Source organism: Gopherus evgoodei, chromosome 1 (genome assembly GCF_007399415.2).
Source record: "Gopherus evgoodei ecotype Sinaloan lineage chromosome 1, rGopEvg1_v1.p, whole genome shotgun sequence".
In the NCBI taxonomy this organism is placed as follows: Eukaryota; Metazoa; Chordata; order Testudines; family Testudinidae; genus Gopherus; species Gopherus evgoodei.
The window spans coordinates 11,843,779-11,867,034 of NC_044322.1; the positions used below are offsets into that span (position 1 = coordinate 11,843,779).

General features: G+C 44.6%; 1 protein-coding gene across 2 annotated transcripts in view; it reads right to left on the reverse strand.

Moving 5' to 3' along the window:
* The window catches only part of GAB2 (GRB2 associated binding protein 2), a 188,594-nt gene that overhangs the window by 137,245 nt on the left and 28,093 nt on the right, over window positions 1-23,256 (reverse strand). Inside the window, exon 1 of one of the 2 annotated variants that reach the window (XM_030558281.1) lies at window positions 3,688-3,754. The exons of the other annotated variant lie outside the window; for it this stretch is intronic. The gene's annotated coding sequence lies outside the window, so the exon portion shown is untranslated. Of the gene's footprint in view, window positions 1-3,687; window positions 3,755-23,256 lie in introns of those variants that run through there. 2 annotated transcript variants of the gene reach the window in all.

A 23,256-nucleotide genomic window follows, 5' to 3' on the forward strand; every position in this document is an offset into this window, starting at 1 on the left:
CTCAAGTTGGCCACCCCTTCCCTAACACACCAGGGCCCTGATCTAGATGGGAGCCTCTAGATATTACTGAATACAAACATTTAATAACAAGGATGCTGAAGCAGCACTCGTTTCCCATCACTCATTACGCCAAGGCTGGCTGCGTGGTCTCCCATGGTTAACTCTGTGCTGTGTAAAGTGGGAAAATGCAGCAAAATCACTCTCTTCCCCTCCTCTCTGAAAAGCACAAAGAGTCAAGATGGGCAGTAAAGCACTGAAGGTAGACTTGTTCCTGCACAGCATTCTTATTTCATTGCCCCTTCAGCACGCTCACCCTCCCCCCGCCCCCATCCTTACTCTTCTGCATGGCCGGAGACAGATCCATTAGGCAGTATGGTTTGATGGATTAATACGAGCGACGAGATGAAGAGGCTGTCTGCAGGCAGGGCCTGGCTGCCTAGATTCTGAATGAAGAAGAGAAGGGTTGGCTCGCTCATAGAATGGATGCAAAGTGGCAGTGGTTAGACTCTGCCCAGAAAGTTAAGCAGAGCTTTGCTTTTTCAGTGAAAGCTGAGATTCTCACATAATCACATGAATCCAGAAACTGGAGATTTAAGAAAAAAACACCATATATCATGCAAATTGGCAACACTGTTAAATCTTCAGTACCCTTTGCTGCCACATCGTATTCCACAGGTGGCTGCATTTCAGTGAGAGGTTTTGTTTGTTTGTTGGTCAAGTTTGTTGGGCTAAAAAGTCAATAAAGATGAAAATATTATCATCAATCACAATTTGTCTTGTAAATTGGGAGCTTGGATTTCTGAAAACACACTGTCTGCCTCGCAAGTCCATCCAATCGAATATCCGCAGCACTCATTGATCCCCCTGCCATGTCCTTCTCTCTCCCAGCAGACCCCAATACTGCACTCTTGTACATAGAGTTGTGGGATGGGAAGAAATCTTTTCATTTCCCTGTGTCAATCAGCTGACATCCTAAAGACAGCCAGCGCATACTTAGATCTTGCATTGTTTCCCGGACTAGCCGTGAGCCCCTATGTTTTAAAATCCCACTTGTGACTTAAACCACTACTGATCTTATTAAAAACCTTTGAGGACTTTTATTGATGGTTATCATTTTGAGTAAAATGGCTCTTGCGCGCTCTAGATATACTTTACCTTTAAGGCAGTTGTGGAGAACACAGACCAACAAACTCAAGGCAACGTAGCAACACTTTAGAGAATTTTGCTGCTCTAAATGAACTGGACAATGCATGGCCCTTCCCAGACAGCAGCTACTTGCAAATTAAACTGTCGTCAACATAAATATTTTGCTACCCTAAGCAACCACCTGCCCACCCTATCAGACACAACCAGCCCTGCAGACACAACAGTTTGGATAAAAGTCAAATTCTGCTCTGCTACACTGGCATACGTGGCAATAACTCTATTGACCTCAGTGGAGTTATTCTAGATTTATAGTAGAGCCCAGAAGTGCCAGATGGATTCAGTACAGCATCCTACACAGACCAAGCTGTGGACCTGATCCTGGCAGGAGCTGAGCACTATCAACCATTGTTGATTACAATGAAAAATGTGGAAACTCAGCTTCTCTCAATGCCCAAATAATACAATACCTGAACTGCAGATCTATACCCAAGTGTTCTCCAGTCACTTTCAATATTATAACTGACTTGCATGGGCCAACAACATAACTCAGAGCACAGGACAAGGAAACATGGGTAAACAGAGGGGGAAAGTGTTTGGGAATGTTTTGGGAGATTAGAAATCAGGGCAAAGAGGCTTCCTGCTTTCCCCAGTCCAGGTTTCCTAAAAGACTGATGTTTTTTTGCATCACATCACTGCCGCCAGGCATTAGCACAAGGACTAGGTTATTACCACAAAGCCATGCTAGGGGTGCCAGTGTTAGGATGTTTGGGGAGTCTAAATATGTCTTTTTTCCTGGTCTCTTTCTCCTTTCACTGCTTCCTCTCGGTTCACCAGGTGTGCTCTGGACTGGTAAACAGAACAATGCTTAACACACCCGCACCAAAGGGGCAGGCTTGTGGGAACATTCTCCAGAGCCGTGGAAAATATTCAGAAAACTGCAATATTTTGCATACAGAAAGGGAGCAAAGCTTTGCATCTGGCCCTTATTTCTAAGATGCACCAGCCCAAATACCTGGACTCAAATCTCCTATACTGAGACAAAGATCAGATCTGGACCTATACACACAGCTTGGAGCTACCAGATTAAGAGAGTATAAAAAGGCAATTGGGGACAGATTTCACCCTCAGAAATGCCTCACATGGTTATGTGGTGCGAATGATAAGATAATTCAGAAATATTTCAAACCTGATACAATAACATGCCGGCTGCGATTGCAATTTAGTTTCTATTATCAGGTTTTTCATTGCTTTTCGCTCAGTACAATGGATTCCTAGTTTGCATTTATTACTGCCATTACATGTTCGATTTTAATAGAGGGGGTGCTTGCAGCTGTCATGATAGGCTTAAAATATATTCTTTATGTCAAACTGCACAGCAGACATTTCCTCCTTGAGGCACTGACAGGTCACCTCCCAAAACCAATTAGCTAATTGCCTAATATTACTCCCCAAGGAGCAAGAGAAATGACTGACTTGTGAATGAACTCTGTCCATAGAAAATGCATATTCTCTCTCTCTTTTTTTAAAGCTCTAATTTAATCTGTTTAACTACTTCCAACAAATGAAGCAGTGTGTCTGCCATTTTATGGCACATTGAATCTTTGCCAGTGTATTTTATTTATTTTATTTTTTTTAAGATAAAGAGGAACAAAAATGAAGTGTTTGCACTTCCTAACAAGGATGGTCAACTTACCATAGTTAGAGGGGAAAGGTGAGAGGTTATTTATTGTTAGGTCACTCTAGGTTTCTATTCCTAGCTCTGCCATTATTTCATTGTGAGGTCAAAGCAGCTAAATACCAAGGCCCTGATTCAGCAAAGCACTTGCTTACATCCATCTGTGCTGCCAGGGGCGGCTCTAGGTAGTTTGCCGCTCCAAGCATGGCAGGCAGGCTGCCTTCGTGGCTTGCCTGCCGGAGGTCCCCGCTCCACAGATTCGGCGGCACGCCTGTGGGAGGTCCACTGAAGCCGCGGGAGCAGCGGACCCTCCACATGCATGCTGCCGAAGGCAACCTGCCTGCCGCCCTCGCGGTGACTGGCAGAGCGCCCCCCGTGGCTTGCTGCCCCAGGCGCATGCTTGGCGTGTTGGTGCCTGGAGCCGCCCCTGTGCTGCACTGACTAAGTAAAAATGGCATCTCACTCAACAGAACTGCTCCTGTTGTGAACGCTGAGTCAGACCTGCAGGCTTTGGGGTTTTATTCCTGTTAGCCCTGCAGAGCCAATACAATGAGGAGGGAGAAGGAACAGATTCTATCCTGCATATTCAGTGAAAGTTATATGGTCTCCTGAAGGTATTTTGCATGAAATCTGGTCATTTATCCCTAGGAAATGGTGGGCACAGTATGCAGGGATATGTATGCAGATATAGCATGGAATATGGTAAAATGGACAGAAAAGCCCGTTTGACTTGATGGTGTCTGTGTAATAGGAGATATATGGTTCCTGACTATTCCATTGCGGAGGCAAATAAACAAGACATTGGGCCTTTCTGGTGCAGCTCCACGGATTCCTTAGGCAGTTCCACCAGAGAATGAGTTTATTACCTTGGCTCTCGATGTCCGAGGGGACGTTGTACGAAGGGAGAGCTGCAGTTCAGCTTGTTCTGAGAGCAAATCGCTTTGTCAGCACCACTGCCCAGTCTCACTCAAGGGTCAGAGGCAGGAGTCATGCCTTGAGGCCAAGCCTGCTCCTCTCCCGCCACCTGGTTTTGCCCCACTCACTTGCAACAAACAGCCTTCATTCAAACAGAGCCTGGGTCGCTCAGATGAAAGCCACCGAAATGAGTAGCAGCAAACAGGCAAGAATGTGCCAGGGGACCAGTCCTTGACACTGTGATTTGCGTTAAATAACATTCCTAGTGACGGACACCTTATCAATACTCCATACACCAACAGAGGGCAGGGTTCCGAACTGCCTCATTATGTGACCCTGGACAAAACACAAACTTCTCCAAGTCTCAGTTTCCCTGTCAGGAAAAGCCTCCAGCTCCAGTGGACAGACCTTACCTCTCTCCGTCACTGCCTGCATCTACCCGAGACAGGGGTGCAATTTGGCAGATGCTATCATGACTGAGAAATCCTCTTCAGGATCCCCTCTGCTCACCCCGCATGGGGAGAGGGCTAGAAAAGATGCCCTAAACCTAGGGTGTCTCATACACTCCTGGCTGGATTACCCCATTCAGTGGGATCACTCTGCCTGCCGTCAAGGCTATAAAAAGACAGTGACTTTTGCTATGTGGAATGTTCACACACTCTGATGGATAACAAAGATAACGTATGCCCGGAAAGAAGAACTGCTATCGTCGCCAGGGAACTTGCGAGATATAACATCGACGTCGCTGCCCTGAGTGAGATAAGGTGCCCAGATGAAGGTCAACAGAGAGAAGAAGGTGGAGGCTCAACCTTTTTCTGGAAAGGAAAATCTGCAGAGGAACTGATGTGGACATCACAAGCTGGGAAGAGCAAGTCATCAACCAACCCCAATGGAGCCATATCCTCCATCAGGCAGCGGCCCGATTCAAAGAGAAGCACCTTGTCCTTGAAGCTGAAAAGAGAGAAGGGGAAAAAAATAACTTTCTCCCAGCAGGCTGCTGGCCTGCCACAAAATGTCTGTACCTGCTGCAGGTGGATTTGTGGTTCCAGGATCGGACTCCTGAGTCATCTCAGGACTCATATGTAAATTCATGGTAGAGATCATCCTCAAATTGAGGGATCACCAATCAATCCTCAATCACTACCTGCATCTCCAACCTGCCAACTCCCTGGAGGTGGCCTGACCTCAAGATGCAACACATTTCCTCCCCTGACACTTCCCAACTTGAGGGAGAGATCAAGAGCCAGTGACCAGGAGAGATGGGACAGAACAGGAAAGTAGGGAGCCTATGCGTTCCAGGTGAAAGGTACTAATCTGGGACACTGGAGACCCTATTCTGCCACAAACTTCCTGTGTGAAGTTGGGCAAGTCCTGTGGTTTGTCTGTGGCTCAGTTTCTCATTTGTAAAACGGGGATATCTGCACCTCCCAGGGATGCTGGGAGGACCAGTACCTGAAAGACGGTGATGTGGTCAGGTACTACAGTAATGGGGGTCACATAAGTATGTTCATTAGAACATGGGTAGTTTGGGGCTTGCTCCTTTTAGGAACATAGGACTGGAGAGGGCCTCCTGGGTCATGTCCAGTCCCCTACGATCATGGGCGACCCCATCCTACAATCTCTTCTGCAGGTTAAGTGCTGGCAGCCAGGCTTTTCATGAAAACGGGCAGTCATCACACTCACTAAGAACCTGATCCAAAATGGAAAGGTTCCCTCAGACTCCAGTGGGTTTTGGATCAGGCCATAAGGGAAGTGTGTCCATAAGCACCCCTGTATCCACATCCTACACGCAATGATTTGTGCACAAAATATGAATTTTCATGATACCTTGCAAGGCATCGTGAAAATTCATAACACTCTAGTCATTACTATCTTTTAGGGTGACCAGACAGCAAGTGTGAAAAATCAGGACAGGGGTGGAGGGTAATAGAAGTCCATACCAAAAAAGGCCCCAAATATCGGGACTGATCCTATAAAATCAGGACATCCGGTCACCCTACTAACTTTGTAAAATGCATGTGTTCACCTTATACGTGAAGTTCTGAATTCCCTCTCCTTAATGTTACTAGAACATGTTTAAGACCAGACAGCCTAGCCTAGGTAAAGATGATAGGTCTGTCCTGGACAACGGAATGTGGGTTTACCTCTATTTACATATTAGCCCAGAAACCCTCCTCCTCTTCCCTTCCAACCCCATGACACAGCACCACCCAGTGGCCATAAAAAAGCCCTAGGATGTTAGCCAATTGGCTGACAGTGGGTAGTTGGGTATTAGCCCAGGTTCCTAAGGGTTAAGTGTATTAATAAATACATCATCACTACCAATGTCTCCTTTTTTCTTTGGAAAATGCTAAGTCACAGTTTAGCAGGAGTCCAGGAGAAAGGTTGCTTAGGAACTAAATTACTTCTCATTCTTAGACAGTGATTATAGCTGGTGTTGAGGTCAGTGTAGGAGCATTAGACAGGAATCCAAGATTTTGAGAGACTAGCTGTGTTATGTTAGATGTAGGTACCTGGCTATGGAAACATTGGAAATAGATTTTTCTGATTCTGCTATTGCTTTAGTGTTTACAGGGGAAGCCCAAGTATATAATCCTTCCTTGAAGAAAAATTTATTGAAAAGTGAACTCGGGGAAAAATGCAGGCAAGAAAATATTTAATGGTGTCTCAGGGTAGTAAATGAGATCAGATGCCTTTTTTCACAGCTTCAGAGTTAAACTCATCAAATTTGGGGTGAGGAAGGAAATTTTATAATGCTAAATTGCCTTATGAAGGTACCTTTCAACCCAGGATCTCAAAACACTTTATGAACATAAATGACAAGCTGTCTGAGAAGTTGATAATTCTGCATCATTATTAAAGTTGGCCACAAAATGTTTTTTTTCTCCTGTGAAAAATTTCAGTGAAGAATGGAAAAAGTTTTTGTTTTCATCAAAATTTTTCTTTCGAAGGTTTTTGATTTTGTAACAAACACAGAAATCCAGAATTTTGGCATCCAAAACAAGTAAAATTTCAGCCAAGAGCCAAAAACAATTTAAAGTGGGACAATTCCTGCATTAATTTCTCTTTTGATATACAAGCCATGTTTCATTAAAAATATTAACCAACTCTAATTATGATCCATATTTTAAAGATAGGGAAACTTATACAATAATACATTTTAACATTTTTAGAAGGTCTCTTTCTATAAGTCTATAATACCGAACTAAACTATTGTTGTATGTAAAGTAAATAAGGTTTTTAAAATGTTTAAGAAGCTTCATTTAAAATTAAATTAAAATGCAGAGCCCTCCAGACTGGTGGCCAGGACCGGGCAGTGTGAGTGCCACTGAAAATCAGCTCCCGTGCCACCTTTGGCACACGTGCCATAGATTGCCTACCCTAGTCTAGGGAAATAAATAAAGGACCAGAAGAAGGAGCTTTTCTCCTTTCTGTTTTGTTATGTTGTTGTTTCTGTGGCATGCACAGAAAAGGTTCCGTGTGCAAGCGCCCGGTAGCTCAGTGGCAGAGCTTAGCACCCACAATGAAAAGACCTAGGGTAGAATCCTGGCCCCCCAGAAGCCATTGGGGACAGGATTTCACACTTGGACTCTATCTCCATGGACAGCTCCCCAGAGCTGCCTGGACTGGGTCAGCAGCTCATTCACTGTTCACTGGGATCCCTTTAAGTTGTGGCTGGGATGTCACACCATTATCACTGCAGGCATGTTTTTTTCTTCCTAAACGTTTCTGGACAGGGAGGTGCCCTGACACAGCTGCTTCCAATGACATGGAGAGGGAGAGCATGGAAAATGCCTGATAAATAAGAACTGCTGCACAAATCCTCCCTCCCCACTCTACATCTTCAGATCTTCCGGCAGAGAGGTCAGTGCAGAAAATATTCCTTTCCGCTCACAAAACTGACCGTGGAACAAGTGGCAACATTTCCCTTCTACCCCAGTTACTGCGTAGAGAGAGAAAAGAGGGACCAGAAGAGTTCCCAAGAAGTAAAGCCTCCTGTGTGATTGGCACATCAGCCTCTCAAAGAGAAGTTGCAAGATGCTGCATATTCCACACATGGGCTGCCCAAAGAAACTCTTTTGAGCTTAGTCACCCCAGAAGATATTTATGAGTCAACAGCTTTGTAGCAATGAAGTAACTGATATCTGTAGAGTAAGCCTAGCTTTTATCTTCCCACTATGTGTATCATAGACTCTTGGCAAAAGACCTGTTAGAATATAGGAGTCATGCCCCTGCCACGGCAGGATTAAATGGCTAAAGTGTTCAGATTTTCATCACTTTCCTCAGTCTCTTCCACATTCTGATCTACCAGGAAATTCTTCTTGATATTCTGCCAAAATCTTCCTAAGTGCCATTAAAATCAGACATCACTTGTGTCTGTATTTCAGAAGCTGTGAGCAGAGCTGGAGCCAACCCTCCACCTTTAAAATGGGGAAAATAGCATTTCCCTGCCTCATAGCAGAGTTGTGAGGATAAATCCAGTAAAAGATTGTGAAGCACTTGGAGATCTATAGATAGAAAGTGCAATATAAGAGCTAGGTATTATTATAAACACCAAGGCTGGAGAGGAAGCACTTAGGATGACAAGGGGATACACCTCATTATAATGGGGTGCGATTCTGGGAAGAAAAATCTACAGCAACAACAGGAAAAAAATCTTCCTAACTGCAGTGGATGGGATTTTAAATTCAGCCTCCTAACTCCCTGAAGGTATTTGAAAATCCCTTCCTAGATCTGTTAGACTGGTAAAGTCCCATTACCCAAGACATTTAAATTGGACTGGACAAAGCACCAGAAAATATACTGACTGTATTGTAGGGAGCAATCCTGCATGGGCTGAGGATGTGCTGGATGGCACTCTAATAGATCTTTTTCACCTCCAGCTTCTGGGACCAACATCCAATGTATCAGCGTTTTTACTCTCTCAAGTGAGATCAAAGTTCAAAAAAAAAAAAAATTCCAGCTAAGGATCAGCTCTCAGACTTACTCAGACCAGCTTCTAATGTCGCCATTAATTCATGTAGAACCCAGTTCTGCATTTCATACTCAGTCAAAGCTCCCGGAGTCTGGCCTGAGTAAGAACTGGAGGATCTGGTCCTCACGGAACGGGTCTCTCATTCCCATAGATAAATGTTAACAGAGACATTCTTTTGTAACAAAAATCTCATAAAACTTGTTCTACAACTTAAACAGAGATATGCTTAGTATTTTACACAAATGCACAATCATTAACTGGTCTATGGAAGTGCCTACTGATAAGCCTTGCAAGCAGTCACTTTCTTTCACTTGGTGATATTGATCATATTATGGTTGAGGCTTCTCTACTTTTCCTCATCCTCTTCTCTCTTTTCAGTTGATAGTATCAGTTCAAGTCTTTCATCTCATGTTTAGATCCAAACTTCTGGTTTGCTTACATGTAACTTATTTATTAGTGGCACTATCGAAACTGTACACAATACAAAAGCTTTTTTCTTTCTTCTGCCCATCTATTTGGTTTTATTTTCATTTCCATAATCTTTTTTGGGGGGTACAAATAGCAACTTTCCATCAAGCACCTTCTTAGGGAAAAACATGTCACACCGGGCAGGCAAAAATGCTCAGCTTCTATACTTATGCTTGAGCTGCAACTTATGAGAACAACTTTTAGACATGGGGAAGACTAAACGAAGAAAGGAGACAATTGACCCTCAGATTGAAAGAGAGAGACTTTTCTATACGTAGATGGTAGCTCTTCGGGACAGAAATTGTCTTTTTGTTCCCTGTTCATACAGCACCTAGCACAACAGGGTTCTGGTTCATGACTGGGGCTCTCAGTGGCTATTGCAATACGAAAAAATATTATATGAAGAGACAGTTGCAGGGCTACCTTATTATTATGCTGGTGCTCAGAAAGGCCCACTGAGGCCAGGCACTGCACAATCACAGAGACTGAGAGAACCAAGAGGTGAAATGACTTGCCCAAGGTCACTAGGCAGAGCTAGGCTAGAACCCAGGCCTCAAAATTCCTAGTACAATGCACGCCCTACTGGTTCACACTTTCTCCCATCTTAGATCTCATCGCAAGTGGACATGAAGCATCACTTAGGCCTGTATTTTCAAAAAAGGGCCTCAATCCTTGGGTGTGCAACGTTAGACACTTGAAACCCCCACTGACTTCCTGCAGTTGTGTGTGTTCAGAACCTGTGAGGATCAAGCCTTAGGGCAGCTCAACCAGAGGTACCCAGAAAGCGAGGCAGCCAAAGCGAAAGGTGACAACAGAGTTCTGGCTAGCAGCCCCTACTTTCTAGGGCTCTGTGTTAGTGTGACGATGTAGCACTCGCTCCATCGCAGCCAACAACACATGGCCAGGACAAGGAAACAGAGATGCAAGTGCAGCAGATCCTACAAACATGCTCAGATCGCTTTCTGCTCACTTGTAATAAGATCGGATCAGGTGGCCTAGGTTCCCTGCTGTGTTGTAATTTACGGTTTGACCTGAAACAAACAAATATCCTAATCCAATAGCACATGATAGGCCCAAGGCATGGACGACACAGCTAAGGACACTGCAGTTATAGAGCCAGAAATGGAGCACATGCTGAAGTGTCATTGACTTCAAAGTTCAATGCTTTGCTGAACTGGGGCCTAAGTTCTTTGTTCCAAAGTCCTATAAGAATTAACATTGTACCAGGAGCACTACTACTTCCAAAAGGGGAGAGCGCATACGCGATTGGGGTGTGCACTGTAGGTAATTAAATTATATTTGTCACCTAGATACCACACCAATGAGTATATTAGAAATGCAGACAGGCATTATTATTGCATATAATTTGTATATTGTACCCTATTACAGCAGTGCCTGAAAACCCCAATCAGGGATCAAGGCCCCATTGTGCTTGGTGCTGTATACAGAAGGACATGGAACCAGAGAAAGAGAGAGAGAAGGAAAAACTATAGACCCTCCCCAAGGAGCTTACTGCCTAGGTGAGATGGATACCGCTGCAGTGTAATTCTGGGAGAAGGTTCTAACCAAACATGGAAGCCAGCTCTGAATACCCCCGAGGGCAGCACTTGAACAAAGATGCCAGAGAACGTATTTGAGCGAGACTTCAGTAGGGACTTTTGGCTTTTGTGCCAAATTTCAATGGACTTTCTGTGCTCGGATTTCACTCCCTGTGCCCATGTGGACCAGGAGCTTTTTATGATGCCAAGTTGTGGCACCTGAATCATGGAGCTTGATGGTCAGTGAATCCTTAAAAGGAATCCATTCAGTTCTGCTGCACGGGAAAAGCCAGCCAGAGATTTGCAAAGAGATAGGGAGCCTCATGAGTGAAGAGTGCAATTTTCCCCATACGACATTGGGTTTTTCAAATGCTGGAGAAAGTGACGACACTGGGGAATGGAGTCCTCTGCACAGAGAACAGGTACGGCATGTGTACCAGCACAATACATGCTTCTTCCACAATGACTCATTCAGCCACTGCACCAATGCAGTTCCTCCAGGAATGGCATCTCAAAGCTTTCTCAGAAGCCCTCTGGTTGTTTCTTACCCATACAGTGCCTCAGTTCTGCCCTGGAGTGACAACCTCTAGAGTGAGGCAGTTTGTCTCAATCTCTGTTCAATCTTGGGGCTTCTTCACAGAGCCTGCCTGTGTGGCTGCCAGTTAATTCCAGCTGCGGTGGGGACTGCGTAACGTGTCCCCATGTTAAGTATCCTCACACCTTCTATGGGTCATCTCGATTATCGCTTCAAAAGCTTTTTTCCCCTGCTGATAATAGCTTCTCTTTATTAATGAGCCTCTTACAGTTGGTATGGGTACTTCCGCCTTTTCATGTTCTCTGTATGTATAAATATCTCCTGTCTGTATGTTCCATTCTATGCATCCGATGAAGTGGGCTGTAGCCCACGAAAGCTTATGCTCAAATAAATTTGTTAGTCTCTAAGGTGCCACAAGGACTCCTTTCTTTATGTGTTCCCTTGGAACTGCATTAAGCCCGCTGATTCCTTTCACCTGGTGGGTGGAGCCCTGGGCTAGGCCCCGTGACTTAAAGAGCTCCATATATCCCATTGCTAGCCCCACCAGGGTTTCAGGTAGTGTGGCTTTCATAGTAATGCCATGTATTCATTGTCCAGTTGCTCCATGATGATTAAGATGGGCCAGAAGTGGTGAAATCACTGTCCTACATCAGCAGAACTTAGTGGTGTTTGAAAGCACGGGAATTCCACTGCTGCCCAGGAGAGAAGCAGAAAGAGCTCCCCTGGTCACCCAGTAAGCACCTCAAGGGGGGCCCATTCATTGCTTCTTGCCTATGCAGGAACTGAAGTTCTCAAGCTGGGAGAAAGGGCTTTGGATAAGATGCATAAGGGAAGGAATTATCCTACCCAAACAAGTGAGATAGAGTCTCGAATGGAGAGGGAGGAATGATGCATTGGAAAGGCTGTACACTAGTTTCAAATTGCAGTGAGAATTTAGGAAGGTAAACTGGAGGCCTGGGATTTGGCTAGGGTCACGAAAGTCAACACCCCATTCTGATCATGAGACTGTCGACAGCTAGAAATTACCAGAATTTTGGTTTGTTGTCTCTTCTGTATGACAGTGCCTCCTAGAGGTATTGGTTTGGTGCCAATTCACACTGACTGAATCACTCTACTGCTTTGTAAAAAGAACAGGAGGACTTGCGGTACCTTAGGAGACTAACAAATTTATCTGAGCATAAGCTTTCATGGGGAAATAGATACAACCTGTGTAATGACTCAGCCATTCCCAGTCTTTATTCAAGCCTAAGTTAATGGTATCTAGTTTGCATATTAATTCAAGTTCAGCAGTTTCTCGTTGGAGTCTGTTTTTGAAGCTTTTCTGTTGCAAAATTGCCACCTTTAAGTCTGTTACTGAGTGACCTGATGTCAGATTTGTGTCCATTTATTTTTTTGCGTACAGACTGTCCGGTTTGGCCAATGTACATGGCAGAGGGGCATTGCTGGCACATGACGGCATATATCTCATTGGTAGATGTGCAGGTGAATCAGCCTCTGATGGTGTGGCTGATGTGGTTAGTCCTATGATGGTGTCACTTGAATAGATATGTGGACAGAGTTGGCATTGGGCTTTGTTGCAAGGATAGGTTCCTGGGCTAGTGTTTATGTTGTATGGTGTGCGGTTGCTGGTGAGTATTTGCTTCAGGTCGGGAGGCTGTCTGTAAGCGAGGACTGGTCGGTTTCCCAAGATCTCAGAGAGTGAGGGATCATCTTTCAGGATAGGTTGTAGATCTTTGATGATGCGCTGGAGAGGTTTTAGTTGGGGGCTGAAGGTGAAGGCGAGTGGCGTTCTGTTATTTTCTTTGTTGGGCTTGTCCTGTAGTAAGTGACTTCTGGGTACTGCTTTGTGCATGCTAGGTGGAAGGATAAGGCCAGGTACTTTTGGGGGTAACCATCCTCTCCCCTTGCCCCTTCTACCACTTGCCCTGGGCCAGTTTCCTGCCTCTTGGTCCCAATTTAGCATCACTTTATGGTCACAACAAATATTTCTGCTCTTTGTTTTTCCTGATCCTTGTGGGTCAGCTTCTCCCATCAATGGTCTCTTGTTCCTGGCCGCTAAAGGTATGTCCACACTGCAGCAGAAAAAAAAAACCCACAGGCAGCAAGTCTCAGAGCCCAGGTCTACAGACTAAGGCTCATGCTATGGCACTAGAAATGGCAATGCAGATGTTGCGACTCGAGCTCTGAAACTCACCTCCTTCCCTGGGTTTCAAAGCCCAAGCTCCAGCCTGAGCGGGAACATCTTCACTGCTATTTTTAGAGCCATAGCGTGAGCCCAGCACTGCAGACCCGGGCTCGGAAACTTGCTGCCCTGGGTTTTTCTTTTTAAATGTAGACGTACCCTCAGCAGCTGTATGCCCCAATGGCAGCAGCAATGCATATAGGTTCATGCATAAGTTAAAGGATGATTTCCATCAGACCCTGCTGCCAGCACACAGGTGTGAGGAGGCTTCAACTGACCACACCCTCCTCCCCAAAGGCCACCCCTCTTTTTGCAGTGCCAGGTGAACACAGCGTATCTCATTGCCCCGGACTCTTGAAACAAGCGGAGAATCAAAGCAACAGAGGGATTTATATGCAAGTTACACATCGCTGGCTCTATATCAGTTGAGTCCATTTTTTCCATCCCCTGCCTAAGGGCTGGAACAATCAGCTGTGTCACATTGTGGGAAAGAAAAGGGGGTTGGTTAGACAGGAGTCTGGAGCTGGAGCTGGCAGAAAAATAGAACGAAAAAGAAAGAGAGATGGAGGCAGCCCTGGGACAAGGCACCCTTTGTAATCACTGTGCAAAGAAAAGTTTGGCCACCCTCGCTATATATGACATATATCAAGTTAGGAGGATGGAATCCCTCTGTCCATATTTTAAATCCATTCCACATGCAAATACTCAGCCTGCCAAATACAGCTCACATCTGCAGGATCGCATATTTTTGTGCTGGGGGCTGGACAGTCCATGCACCAGCCCCATGCCACAAAAAAAGGTCATGGGAAAAACCAGAAGGAATTGGTGCGCAGAAACTTCACAGCCTGTCGTCTCAGCATCCTGGTGCACTACAATCGTGAATACAGCAGTACTGAGGGAGGGGGGGAGACGGGGGAAAAAACTGTGTGTGAGAGAAAGAAAATGGAGATGAGAGAGTGTCTGTGTTTGCTTCTCAATTAAAAGCAAAAATCCAGCTCTGCTCTCCCTGTGTCCTGCCCTTTCCCATTGGCACTGGAGCAGAGAGGACTCCACTCAGCCTTCTGGACCAGCGAGTTAAGAGATATGTGGGTGTGGTTGGGAAACGAGTGGGTGGAGGCTCTGAAAGCTGTGAGAATTCAAAGGTGTTTCAAAGCATCGAGATTCAGACTGTGCTATTAAAGGGCCTCCCTCCTATGAGAGCCCGGCTCTGCTTCCTACCTGTTCATCCAAAAACCTGAGATTTCCCACCAACGCTTGGGAGAATTTTCTACCGGAAAATAATTTCCTCCCCTGCTTTTCAAATCTATGTAAATAGATCTCCTCTCCTCCCCCTTCCCAATACCCAAGGTCTCAGCTCTGCTTCATAAAACACAGCATCCATATACTACAGGGACACATGTTTTTGTGCTCATTTGAGCTAAACCTCCTCCACAAATTTCCCTTTTGCCAAATGTTTCTGGGTAGGAAAAATAAACTCCCCCAGCTCAGCTGGGAAAGGGAAGGCGTCAGAAGCGATCTGGAGATCTGACAAGCTTTGCCTTCCATTTAAAGTGCCTTTAAATCCCCCTTGAAATGTGTGCCGACTTCTGTGGGGCACTTACTGGAAACAAGTATCTATTGTATCCAGTCGATATTTAAAGGCTTTTCTGCAGCTTGACATGGGAGAATACAAATCAAAGCTTAAAGGACATTGGTGGCTTCCTCTTTGCCTGCCTAGGAAGAGGGAGCACCCTTCTATGTCAGTGGTGTCAGCTTGCGTCATTGTGTCAGCATTACCACCAATGGTCATGAGATGCATCAGATTGACAGCTCTGGAAATACAAGCATCCTCTGTTTACTCACAGAGCAGGTATAACTGGGCTCTGTGTCTGTCATGGAGGTCGTGGAAGTCATGGGTTCTGTGGCTTTCTGCAACCTCCGTGACTTCTTAAGCGCCCAGTTTGGCTGACCCCAGGGCCAGCTGCTCAGGTGGCCCAGGGGACAGCCACAGCAGCTGCTCCTGGAGTGGCTCTGCTCAGGCAGCCCTGGGCCGCTGGCCCCAGGGACTGCCCAAGCAGTGACCAATGCAGCTGGCCCTGGGGATCCCCTGAGCATCAGTCCCAGGGCGTGGCTGGAGCAGCTGCTGCTTGGTAGTCCCTGGCAGCAGTCCGGGGTGGCCAGAGCAGTGTGTGGAGGGGGTGGTGGCCCAAGGGACGGCTGGAACAGCCACTGCTTGGTGGTCCCTGGTAGCTGGTGCCACTGCTTCCCCAGGCAGCGACCCCTTGTCCCTCCTGAGCAGCAGGCCCCCCTTGGATCCCTCCTGCAGTGGTTCACCAGTCCTGCCCTCCAGCAGCAGCCCCCTCACTAAGATTTAGTTAGGGGGTATTTATGATATAAGTCATGGACAGGTCACAGGCCGTGAATTTTTGTTTATTGCCCACGACCTGTCCATGACTTTTACTGAAAGTACCCGTGATTAAATCGTAGTGGTGGGTATAGCACAGACAGGAGCGCACACTTGCCCAGTGGGTTTCAGCCATGCCCTAGGAGTCGTTAGAGCTAGAGAGTGTGCATCTCCTGAGGGAATTATGGTCAACTCAGCCCAGGCACCCCCGCATGGCAAAAACTCGTCTGCTCCATACTCACAATAAGCTATTGAGGTCCACCCTGTAGTGATATTCCTGTTATGGGCACCCATTAATTCCTTATAGGCACCAGGGGTGAAGTGTTCCTTGGGAAGACATTTGGAAGAGAAGAGAGTGGTGGCATTATTAGTTCACGGAAGCCTCAACATCAGGGGCAGCATGGGAGAAAGCCCAAGGCTGCTATAGTTGGCTGCACACAAAGAGACAGGAGAGAATATATAGGGGTAGGCAGAGCTAAGAGCCTGGGTGGAGCAAACAAGAATGGTTGCACCTGGAGAGTCAGGATTGTCCAACGGTTGGGGCCCTATTTTAGGACACAGGAGACCTGGGATCAAGTCCCTGCTCTACCACTATCTTCCTGGGTGACCGTGGACAACTTATTTGGTTGTTGTACCTTAGTTATTCCATCTGTAAAATAGGGATAATTATGCTGTACTCTCCTTGGTAATGGGCTCTGTGGTTCTTGGATGAAATTTGCTATGTACCTGCTAATTAATAACAGTGATTATATAACTCTACAGATCCTGAAAGGACGCATCTTAAATAAATAAGCAAACAGCAGCGGTAGAAGGAGAACAGAAACAGAATAAAAAACACTGGTTAATAAGTTGAGGTCAAGCTAGGTGATCTAATGGACACTTCTAAAAATGTATGAATATCTCACTCAGATATTCTCACCCAGCAAGCATGAATGTATTTGTAACATGTGGAAATCTAAGAGGTGCTGCCATTTTAGGAATCAGAGTAATTTGTTATGTAATTAGAAGTAATTCAGAACTGTCCTGATCCACCAGCTCACCAGGTCTCAGCTGACCATCAGAAACAACAAGAGTTCATTTTTTGCTTTTAACTTAAAACACAGAAGGTGAAATTCATCCCTGTGCATTGAGTCAGCGTGAAGCTTAGACGCCACTTACATCCCACTTATGTTCTGAAAATAATGCTGACGTGGGACCAAGTGGTGAATTTCATCCAGACTGTACAGGCTGGGGAACTTTAAATTTTCCCCTCCACACATACCCCACGAAGATTAACATTTGTGAGCCATCACTTGGAAATGATTCCCATGCAGCACAATGTACATCAATCACACCCACAAACAGTGGTGCCAGGGTTAGAGCCTCAAGCAGATATTGATTAAACATATTTCCAGCTTGCAAGTCTGAAAAGCAGGCACTCCTAATGTCAAAAATAAATCTTTAAAGGCCACCTAAGTGACTCCCAACTGTCCTATACACCCCTCTGGGTAAGACTAGTGTCTGTTGTTGTCTGAAGTTATTCCTTTCTATTCTCCAGTTCAGAATTCGGGACAACGTGTACGTTTTGCACTAATTAACGATTGACTGGGGATTTCACTTAGGAGCACGTACAGCCTATTCTACATTCAGTGCTGTCTGTGTTTGTGTCCATTACTTTTTACTGATGGATTCTTTCAGTTACCTTTGTATGTCTTCTGCCGTTGAACAAAATTACTTAATGCAGTGGTCCCCAACCTTTTTTGTCTGGTGGGCGCCAGTCTGCGAGCCATGGAGGACCGTGGCGGTGGATGCACATCTGCCGAAATTCCGTCAACATCAATAGGCATCACTACCGAAATGCCACCGACAAGCAGCATCATCCAGAGGCATCGCTTCTGAAATACCGCCGAAAATGGGCAGCATTTTGGCAGCGATACCTCTGGATGACGCAGCTTGTCGGTGGCATTTCGGCAGATGCTCGTCCGCCGGCCAGTACGCAGGCACACTTAGATGCTCCGGCAGGAGCCATGGTACCCGGGGGCACCACGCGTTCGGGACCGCTGACTTAATGCAACAATAAAACAAAACCCATCTTAGCTTTGTGTCATGTTGGATACCTGTAAAATTGCCATCTAGCCTGAATTTCCTGGGCCAGTTATGAATTTCAGAGGGTTGCCTGGAGAACATCTAGAGCTGGCCTTCTCCCTGCTGCACATCCCATGAAATCCCCATGTATGTTTAAGTCAGGGTGGATTTGGCCCACTTGCAGGATGAAATCAGAAATGGCAATTTATTTGGCACAACCCAATGACATTGCACCAGTACAGGAAGACATATGTTATTATTTCCACAGTGTTGTAGGAGGACATGGTGATTTCTATGGAGAATTATGCAAAAACAACACCAAATGAAGTCTCTACTCTGGAGAATTTGATGTATACATAAGTCCAGTAGATGTAACTGTTGTGTGGGCACTATGGCTGGGAGGGAGTATGGAGCATATGGGTTTTGGGAAAAGATTTTAAGGAGACAGGCATGCAGCAATTCTCAAAAAAGGGCCATAGTTTTGGAGTTTAAGATATGCAGCCTACATACCCCCACATCATACATCATTTGAAAGCTAATTTTATGTATGTTTAGATGAGATTGGGTGTGGAGCTGTTGCATGGTGACATAAGCCTGTAGGTGAGGTGAAACAATAGCACCCGAAATGCAAGTGTCACATTTTGCACAGTTCCAGAAACACTGCAACAAGACTTCGAGTACAGTTTTTACTGTTTATGTTAATTTCAACACCTTAATGTGGTGTTTATTAGTCAAAGCTGCCAACCAACAATATTTTAACAGATTTTTATTGGTTGTGCATGGGCACGTATTTGTTTCCCCTCAGAAATGATGGAGCTGTTTAGCATGTGGCCAAAATGGCAAATATCAATATTTTGCAATATTAGCATGAAATGTTTTCACACTGCAAATTCTTAATTATCAAGGTGTCTCACAAGCGATAATAATAGTTTTCTATATTTTCAGTTGAAATTTGCTGACCAGGTCAGTCTCATACAGAAGGCTGCATGCCCATACTGGATGTGAATTCCTTCTTCATTTGTAAGCTTTTGTACATACAATGGTAACATCTAGTCTGCCTGGTAGGTTTTAATTTGTAATTGTCTATGCATGCAGTACTTGCCTTTGAAATATTTTAGAAACTAGCTTTTTAATTCAGTTACACACAAGGTCAATATTAAAGATTACAATACACTGCTTCATGCTGGGTTTCAATCAAAGTGCTCTCTAAAAAAATGGCAATTTTGATACTAACATATAGATCTAATTTATATCTAATTTAGCACAAGTCTATATATTGCACTAAATGAAAAATGGTGATAGTGGTGCTAACGATATACTTTGGGAATTTTACCTCTACAGGGAAGTTACAAGTATATGGAGACAGAAGACGTAAAGCTTACATCAAAGAGAAAAAGACTTTCCACAAACTCTGAAAAATGGATAATTTGTTTAAAAAAAAAAATCAAAAGAATGGAAAATTATCAAAAGCCACCATTGCCAGACAGAACTCTGTGATTCTGTCAGCAGATGCAATGAGTGATTAATTGAATTGGTGGCGACTGGATGAGTTTTCTCATTTAGATGATGTGCTACCAATGCTCTAATAGGGGTTGCTTTCAGAAATACACAAGCAAGTCGAATTTAGCATATATCAGAGTTGTACTGAACCCAGGAAAGAAAACAGGTTTTGAATCTGATCAGAGTTCATTATGCAGACCTGCTTTTATAGCCCAAGGCTCAAAAGGACAAAAGTGGGACTGTAGGACTGATCAGAAAGAAGCCAGCCCTTGTTTGATGGACCCTCACAAAACGTGTCCTGAGTGAATACGCAACAGCTATGAGAGAAAGAGGTGGCTTAACAAGAAGTAGTGGAGACAAAAGTCCACAAACAAGTCTTTGCTTTTGTGTGGACAAGGGATGAAGAACATGTTACAGCTCTTGCCAGTCATGTCATCAACAATAAGGCAAACTCATTTGACTCAATCACAAGAAGAGGTGCTTGTCAACATGACTGCATATAACATCAGATTTACAGGAGTCTCCACTGAAAATAGCAGATGTTAGTGAAGAACAATGGAGAGATATGTGAGAGGTGCTTTTGATTTTGAAGAGACACATAACTTCTTCAGACCAGTCAAGAAATCCAGCATCGAAACATTTGCTGTCATGGCCAAGACGACCCAATTTAAGTTTGGCCAGAGAGGGACAATCACAGCAGCTATCCATCCAGAAACTGTTTTCCACAGAGCCCCAGCCTTATCAAGATGCAGAGATGATGTTTCAATGGAAACTGTGCTTAATCACGCAAGAGGACCTGCACCTCTGTTCCATCAGTATGGAAGAGGAACAATGAGAAGAACAGACAAAGCCGAATTAGGGGGATCAGCTGGAATATCAAGAATCCATGAGCTAAGGGCATGCAACGAAAAAACCACCCTGTACATCAGAGATGCCATGGCCGTCACAAAAATGAAGGCTGGTGACAAATTCCACACATTAAATGGATTGGTTGCTGAGTACTTGAGGCAGGTCCTAAAAGGATTTGACAAAGCTAATTCTGTAACTGAAGTCTTTGATGGATATGACAATAGTAACTGTGAAAACTGCAGAGAGACAGCGCTGGAAAGGATCTAAGGTTAGATTCAAGAAATACCAGGTGATTGATGGACACCTTTTGCCTCCATGGAAAAAGTTTCTAACTGCAGCATCCAATATGCAGTCACTTGTAAATTCCTCTGTGAATATATGGTTCAAAATGCACCTGAGTAAAGGAGTGTACCCAAAACAAAGTCCTTGCTGAAGACTTTTTCAGTGGCAAAGTAGCAAAGTCCATCACCATTAGAGGTGTTGAAGAAACCCAAAACTAGTACAGTACTCAAGAGGAAGCTACACAAGGAAGCTTCTGAATGCTGTGTGCACCAATATGGCTTTGCATCTGACGAAGTGGGTATTCACCCACGAAAGCTCATGCTCCAAAACATCTGTTAGTCTATAAGGTGCCACAGGATTCTTTGCTGCTTTTACAGATCCAGACTAACATGGCTACCTCTCTGATACTTGAATATGGCTTTTGAATCTCTTGGTGTCAAAGGAACCATAGTGATTAGGTCATTTGATACAGATGTTTGGGTCCTTGCTTTCCAATAATGGAACACATAGATAACACATGGATTGAAACAGGCAACATTAGCAGCACCAACAAGCATTGCTTCATACTCATGCATGCAATTTGTGATGCACTCACTCCTGACTTCTGCAACATACTTCTTGCTGTATACTGGTTAACAGGATGTGTCTCTGGGCCATCCCGATTTGGTACTGGGGAAAAATCTGTGTTTAATGTTGTCAAAACAAAGGGAGCTTACTGCTCCAGAGAGCTTGCCAAACTGGGAGAGATGGACAAGCTGCAATTTCTGCAGCTAGGAAGTTGGTAGCAATGCTGTATGACTGGAGTGAGAAACAAAAGGAGACCACCGAGACCCGAATTGCTTGCACCTCAATCTAGCCATAAGAAAGAACAAGTCACTGGCCAAATTCCCACCATATGAGGACAGTTTTGAAGAGGAGGTAAAATAGCCATCTTGGCAAACAACAATTTGGAGGTCTTTGCATATAGGTAAACCAGATATTGGATCACCATAGCAACACGGATGATGGAAAAATGTGGACGATGAACTATTTCCTGTATTCCTCAAGGGCCCAATCACATCTGAGTTCTACAAGACCTTATTTGTGCCTGTACCAATAGGGTCACTGAACAGTCCAACTACGTCTGTAGTCAGAACAATCTTCCCTGCACAGAACTATGTACATGCCAAGACAATGAAGACTCTGGTAACCCAGGCACTCTTGACAGAAATCATAAGGAAGAACAAAATGATAATGATGTTGACTAGAAATGTCACCAGTGTTATTACATTTCAATCATGTACAAACCTGTACAAAATTATTATTAGATTTTATTTTATCCTTTGGATTGTTATGATACTTTAAGATCAGAAAGAAATCCAAACTGATGCCTTGAAATAATACATGGAGTCATTAAACTAACAGAAACTAATGCAAATATTTCAAAGTGGCATTTTAATGTGTTGATGGTATAATTGTTTATCCCTGTTTCTATGGTAACACCAGCACTTGACAGCTCCACATCATACTTCACCTTAAAGTAGACATAATAAGCTTTCAAATGATGTATGATGTGCCTATGTGTAGAGAGGGTACGTTAAAGTGACTGAGTCAGCGTCTGCCACTTGCTTAAGAGGGAAAGCTTTTTCCTTTCCCAAAGAAAGGATGACCAATGTTAAAGGCAGCAACGTAACCATCAAGTCCTCATGACTTTAGCCCAAAATTAACAAGAGTTCCTGATTAAACAGTGATGCTCTTGATTTAATTCGTTAATATTACTGTTATAGGGCCAGATGCTGAGCCTGCTTCTATATTCACATCAAGCCCAAAATATTTCTATGGGCGGGCGGCAGATAAGTGACAGATCCCACACTAGGTGACTGCATCCGCATGCACTGTGGAGATGGTGTCTCAGTTATTCTTTTGTATAGCAACATGGGGGTAGGAAGGAAATGGATTCAGGACCTTGGGACAGCTGCTCAGCAGGGGTGTAAGTTTATGACGCTCCACTGACTTCAATGGTGCTAAGCTAGTTTATAGCAGCTGAGGATCCGGTCCTCACCCTTCTCCACAGCTGGAGGTTGTTCTGATTCAACCTGTTATATGTACCAATGAGCACAGCAAAGTTCAGAACTGAATCCTCCTAGAGTAGGTGCGTGTTTGTGTTTGGGGTCTATCTCCACTCCTAACTGGTTTCACTAGGACAGAAAGGCTGGGCCTCATTGTGTCACTGTTATAGTCATTTCAGTTGCTGGATTTATCCTCCAGAGTCAGGAATGCAACTGAAATTCAGTTTAACTTAATGACTATGAACCTCACTGAGCTCTGCAGAAAGTTTACTGCATGTTCTACACCCTGGAGCCAGGAGCAGGCCTGGAACACCTGCTCTCAGAAAGCCTCATTGCACAAAAAGATTCCAGGCAAGACAGGTTGAATAAAGGTCCATGAAGCCCCATTACTCGCATCTGAACATTCACTGGGCATTTCTGAAGAACGTGACTGACTGAAGAGTCCCAGCAAATAATAACGTTGTGCACCTAGATAGCTTTTTCAATTGTAGGCTCTCACCCTGCTCCAGCATTTTACATATAGGGACAGCAAAAAAGAAATCACTTAAATGACTTTCCTGGAGTCACATTGAGCTCATGCCAGTAGGAACAGAACCAAGGTCTCGGGACTCTGTCACTCAGGCTACGTCCAGACTACCCACCATATCGGCGGGTTAAAATCGATTGCTCGGGGATCGATATATCGTGTCTCATCTA